This window comes from Triticum urartu, chromosome 3 (assembly GCF_003073215.2).
Source record: "Triticum urartu cultivar G1812 chromosome 3, Tu2.1, whole genome shotgun sequence".
In the NCBI taxonomy this organism is placed as follows: Eukaryota; Viridiplantae; Streptophyta; class Magnoliopsida; order Poales; family Poaceae; genus Triticum; species Triticum urartu.
In genome coordinates, this window is record NC_053024.1 from 237,557,005 (window position 1) to 237,563,004 (window position 6,000).

Below are 6,000 nucleotides of genomic sequence, written 5' to 3' on the forward strand. Positions count from 1 at the left end.
GGTCATCGTTGCAATTAATAGGAAGTAATAAAGAAATAGAGGTTCACATATAAATATACTATCTTGGACATCTTTTATAATTGTGAACACTCATTAAAGTATGATATGCTAAAGAGTTGATGTTGGACAAGGAAGACAACGTAATGGGTTATGTTTTCTTACATCTGAGATAAATTATATTGTCATGGATCATCCAACATGTTGAGCTTGCCTTTCCCTCTCTTGCTAGCCAATTTATTTGCACCAAGTAGAGATACTACTTGTGCTTCCAAATATCCCTAAACCCCTTTTTGCCATGAGAGTCCACCATATCTACCTATGGATTGAGTAAGATCCTTCAAGTAAGTTGTCATCGGTGCAAGCAATAAAAATTACTCTCTAAATATGTATGACTTATTAGTGCGGAGAAAATAAGCTTTATACGATCTTGTGATATGGAAGCAATAAAAGCGACGGACTGCATAATAAAGGTCCATATCACAAGTGGCAATATAAAGTGACGTTCTTTTGCATTAAGAGTTCGTGCATCCAACCATAAAAGCGCATGACAACATCTGCTTCCCTCTGCGAAGGGCCTATCTTTTATTCTTGTCTTATACTTCATGCAAAGAGTCATGGTGATCTTCACCTTTCCTTTTTACATTTTTTCCTTTGGCAAGCACAATGTGTTGGAAAGATCCTGATATATATAGCTAATTGTGTTGGGGAACATAGTAATTTCAAAAAAATTCCTACGCACACACAAGATCATGGTGATGCAAAGCAATGAGAGGGGAGAGTGTGTCCACGTACCCTCGTAGACCGAAAGCGGAAGTGTTAGCACAACGCGGTAGATGTAGTCGTACATCTTCACGATCCGACCGACCAAGTACCGAACGCACGTCACCTCCGAGTTCTGCACACGTTCAACTCGATGACGTCCCTCGAACTCCGAACCAGCCGAGCTTTGAGGGAGAGTTCCGTCAGCACGACGGCGTGGTGACGATGTTGATGTTCTACTGTCGCAGGGCTTCGCCTAAGCACCGCTACAATATTATCGAGGTGGACTATGGTGGAGAGGGGCACCGCACACGGCTAAAAGATCCAAGAGATCAATTGTTGTGTCTATGGGGTGCCCCTCTCCTCCGTATATAAAGGAGGGGAGGAGCGGGCCGACCAAGGGGAGGAGGCATGCCCAAGGGGGGGGGTCCTACTCCCACCGGGAGTAGGACTCCTCCTTTTCCTATTTGGAGAGGGAGAGGGAAGGAAGAGGAAGGATGGAGGAAGGAAAAGGGGGCTGGCCCGCTTCCCAATTCGGATTGGGCTTGGGGGGGGGGGGGGGCCCCCCCCCTCCCTTGCTCCTTTCCCCTCCTTTCCACTAATGCCCATTAAGGCCCATATACCTCCCGGGGGGTTCCGATAACCTCCCGGTGCTCCGGTATTATCCCGATCTCACCCGGAACCATTATGGTATCCAAATATAGTCGTCCAATATATTGATCTTTACGTCTTGAACATTTCGAGACTCCTCATCATGTCCGTGATCACATCCGGGACTCCGAACTACCTTCGGTACATCAAAAACCATAAACTCATAATATAACCGTCATCGAACTTTAAGCGTGCGGACCCTACGGGTTCGAGAACTATGTAGACATGACCGAGACACGTCTCCGGTCAATAACCAATAGCGGAGCCTAGATGCTCATATTGGCTCCTACATATTCTACGAAGATCTTTATCGGTCAAACCGCATAACAACATACGTTGTTCCTTTTGTCATCGATATGTTACTTGCCCGAGATTCGATCGTCGGTATCTCAATACCTAGTTCAATCTCGTTACCTGCAAGTCTCTTTACTCATTCCATAACACATCATCCCGCAACTAACTCATTAGTTGCAATGCTTGCAAGGCTTAAGTGATGTGTATTACCGAGTGGGCCCAGAGATACCTCTCCGACAATCGGAGTGACAAATCCTAATCTCGAAATACGCCAACCCAACAAGTACCTTCGGAGACACCTGTAGAGCACCTTTATAATCACCCAGTTATGTTGTGACGTTTGGTAGCACACAAAGTGTTCCTCCGGTAAACGGGAGTTGCATAATCTCATAGTCATAGGAACATGTATAAGTCATGAAGAAAGCAATAGCAACAAACTAAACGATCAAGTGCTAAGCTAACAGAATGGGTCAAGTCAATCACATCATTCTCCTAATGATGTGATCCCATTAATCAAATGACAACTCTTTGTCTATGTATTCACAACACATGTATCATGTTCCCGGTTAATACAATTCTAGCTTGAATAATAAACATTTATCATGATATAAGGAAATAAATAATAAATTTATTATTGCCTCTAGGGCATATTTCCTTCAAATTGGATGTGAATTTTCATGAACTATTATTGTTGACATTACCCTTGAGGTAAAACGTTGGGAGGCAAAACTATAAGCCCCTATCTTTCTCTGTGTTCGATTAAAACTTCATACCCATAAATATTGCGTGAGTGTTAGAAATTGTGAAAGACTAAATGATAGTTGAGTATGTGGACTTGCTGAAAAGCTCTTATATTGACTCTTTCCTATGTTATGATAAATTGCAATTGCCTCAATTACTGAGATTAGAGTTTGTTGGTTCTTTATGAAGTTTATGATTCATACTTGAAATTGTGATTGAATTGTTACTTTAGCATAAGAGACATATGACAATATATATATATATATATATATATATACATCTGGGCTATTCTGTTACTAGTAACAGAATATTATTTTGTTACCCTTTTTGAACTGACGGTTTCAGGTGGTTGAACTGATGTTTTCGAAGCGGGTTGAACTGACGCTTTCAGTTGTGTTTAACACATCGCTTTCGCCTCCCAGTGAGCGCCGGAAGAGTAAAGTGAAGACCAGTCCGCCTGGAACACTTCGCCGCTCGACCAAGCTACTCGCGGCCGATCCCTCCACCGCCCGCCTCCCTCCCAGCAACCCAGGCCCCACCCTAGGCACGGTGATGGACGCCGGGGCGCGCAGGCGATAACGGCGGCGCTGCTGCTGGTGCTGGCGGCGCTCACAAGATCCAGGACGACGACGCACCCAAGATCCCCGACTGCTGCTCCAATGACTTCTTGTTCGTACGCCCCCCTCCCCCTCCTCCTCCTGCTCCTCGCCTCTCCTGAGCGAGTGGCGCGGCTGGCCCCGATTCCCGACTCCGAGCCCGTGGCCGGGTGGCCGGCGGAGCTCCGTTCTGGCCGGGCCCAGGCGATCTGCCTCGGCATGTTGCGTGCGCTGCTGAAGATCAGCCCCCTCCCCCCCCCCCACGTCGCCCTTCCCATCTCTGAGCGAGTGGCGCGGCCGGCCCTGATTCCCGACTCCGAGCCCGTGGTCGGGTGGCCGGCGGAGCTCCGTTCTGGCCGGGCCCAGGCAATCTTCCTTGGCGTGTTGCATGTGCTGCTGAAGATCAGCCCCGCTAACAGAGTCCCTCTGAGGTGAGAAGGCTTGCTGACGAGAGACACCCGTGTCATCAAAAGGAAGAAGGCAGGTCTCAAGAAGGCTCGCAAGCATCCCCAGTTCTCCAAGCGTGAAGCCGGATGCTTCATTGTTGTTAGAGTCGTTTCTGCGCCATCTTTCCCACTTGAAAAAAGGCCCTCTACTCTCTTTATTCTATGCTGGACGCCACAGATTTGTAATATTCATTTTTCTGAAAGCAATTTTCTTGAGGTTACAGAAGACGTTTTTTCTTGAAATCACTCCACCAAGCATGATGGGTGGTTGCTCAAGCTTTGAAGCATGGCTTCTGATGGAGTGGGCGTATATGAAGCACTGTATTTGATAATCTATCAACAGAATGAACATGTCCCGGTGACAAATTTCAGAGTGATACTCTGATTTTCTGATGGGGATTCGAAATGCGAACAAATATGCCGCCTCTTCGTATCTGGTTTGAATGCAAAACTTCGTATTAGGTATTTGTGTACTGTGAGCTGAGGAGATTCCATCGCTAATTAATTATCCTGCACTATGTTGATGCTGGTGGAGCTACTTTAGTAGTATTTGATCTGGGGCTAACGGTAGTTACTTACTACTTTATTTGACATGAGACCGAGCACGATACGAGCTATAAAATGACAGCTTGTATTTTGCGAAACTTCCGCGGTAGGTGGGTAAAGAAATTTCACAAAGAATTGTCAAATGTGAAACTTTTAAAGAGGCCAAATATTTCAGTTCAACCTCTATGCAAGACTATCCAAAATGTGAAACTTAGTCATGTTGAACGTTTCCTCAAATTCGCAATTGGTGAAGAGTAATTTGAAATACGGTGAGACCCTTCGTGCTGTTTTTCTGTCAGATAAAACAGAATACTCGTACTGATCTTTGTGTGTGTTTGTACTAAGGAGGTATTTTTGAAAGAGTAATTTTGAATGGTTCCGGAAGAAAGTATTTGAACTGATGTCCGTATGATTTTGTACTAAGCGTGCTTTCGCAGACTAGACTTTACTCTTATTTTTTGGTATGGCTTTTCCTCGTAATTTTCCAATGGTTTATGGTATCATAGTCGTCGAACTTGCATGGTTTATATCATTGTACTGAATGATATTTTTTCAAAGTGATTTTCTTTTCAAAACAGAGTACTAGTACTCAGCGCAGTTTTGTGTTTGTACTAAGCATTCTATTTTTTTCGTTCGAAAACAGAGTAGTTGAAATGATCTCTGTATGTGTTTGTACTGAGCATGTTTTCATAGATGAGACGTCATTTTTTTAACTTGCATAATAAAACAGTGGACTTATATCTCCGGATGTTTTGAACGACCTCCCATCGAGACATGGACTTATATAACTGAACCTTTTTTTGGGATTACCTACAATTTTAGATTTGTTTTCTCGTCCAAACTGACGACACCATTAGCTCCGAATTTGCATGGTTTCACTAGTTGAACTGATGGATGTTTTCTTGTTGTTTCGTTCAAACTCAAACATTTTTTGAAACGAAGGTATGTACTTCCTTTTGTTTGCGACTTGAACAATTTTCATGATTTTTGTAATAAATATTTTGTACTTATTTTTATTTTCTTCAATGAAGAAAACAATGATCATTTGAACTAATTGTCAACCCCAAACTTTTGTGAAAAAAAATCTCTGAACTTGTCATATCCTCGAGGTTGAATGGATGTAAATACTTTTTGCCAAATTGCTCCAGATTTCTGTATGGTACGCACACAACCTTGATGAGCCAATGTAAAAGTACATATGAACTTCCCGGATTTGAGAACGCATACTTCAGTACATAGCGCACCATTAAATTGCTGCACAACGACTAAAAATGCATAAAAACTGCCAAAGATACATAGTGCACCATTGAGGTATTAACCATTCATACTTTCTAGATACATTACAGTGCATCTACATACCAAAGGTATGTGTATAGCAAGAATCTGAAAAAAATCTGAATCCCTCTCACGCTTTTGTACTTGGTCTTCTCACATTTATCTCATTTTCAATATTACTTCTTCCTCTTCTACTAGTACCTCTCACTGGCCTTCTTTGATTCGGCACCCGGCAAGCCCAAGATGCCCATAAATAAAAAAACCCGACAAACACTGCACAAAAAGATGGTAATAGGGTTACAAGAATGCTAAAAGAATACAATATAAACAATGATGCTAGAATAGTAATTATGTAACACCATTGGACAACTACAATTCGTGAAGGAAATATATCAAAACATCCACCAAAGAGGTGCATGAATATTAGTTTCCCATGGAAATTATAAAAACTATAGGCAGGTAGCCAGCTTTTCTCCTTTGTTTTTTCTTGCATACTCAAAGAATATGAAGTCTGAAAGGTTCTAATTGTGAAACACACTCCAAAGCAAACCTATTTTCCTATTCCACATCAAAATATAAACTGTTTGAGGATAATCCAACTTGGAAATGTAGTCATCTTTTCCAAGGGACCTTCTCTAAGCAATAAGAAGAAAGTTCATGCCACAAAAGGGACCTTCTCTAAGCAGTAAGTA